This window comes from Zonotrichia albicollis, unplaced genomic scaffold (genome assembly GCF_047830755.1).
Source record: "Zonotrichia albicollis isolate bZonAlb1 unplaced genomic scaffold, bZonAlb1.hap1 Scaffold_122, whole genome shotgun sequence".
Lineage (NCBI taxonomy): Eukaryota > Metazoa > Chordata > Aves > Passeriformes > Passerellidae > Zonotrichia > Zonotrichia albicollis.
In genome coordinates, this window is record NW_027428349.1 from 770,001 (window position 1) to 770,607 (window position 607).

Below are 607 nucleotides of genomic sequence, written 5' to 3' on the forward strand. Positions count from 1 at the left end.
GGACACCAGGTCTACCCCGGGGCCCGCGACACCAGGTCTACCTCGGGGAACGGGACACCAGGTCTACCCCGGGGCCCGCGACACCTGGTCTACCCAGTGCTCTAGGACAACAGGTCTACCCCGGGGCCCGCGACACCAGGTCTACCCCGGGGAACGGGACACCAGGTCTACCCCGGGCCCCGGGACACCAGGTCTACCCAGGGCCGTGGGACACCAGGTCTACCCAGGGCCATCGGACACCAGGTCTACCCCGGGGAACGGGACACCAGGTCTACCCCGGGCCCTGGGTCAACAGGTCTACCCCGGGGCCCTCTGACACCAGGTCTACCCCGGGGAACGGGACACCAGGTCTACCCCGGGGCCCGCGACACCTGGTCTACCCAGTGCTCTAGGACAACAGGCCTACCCCGGGGCCCGCGACACCAGGTCTACCCTGGGCCCTCGGACACCAGGTCTACCCCGGGCCCTGGGACACCAGGTCTACCCAGGGCCCTCGGACACCAGGTCTACCTCGGGCCCCGGGACACCAGGTCTACCCCGGGCCCCGGGACACCAGGTCTAACCCGGGGAACGGGACACCAGGTCTACCCCGGGCCCCGGGACACCA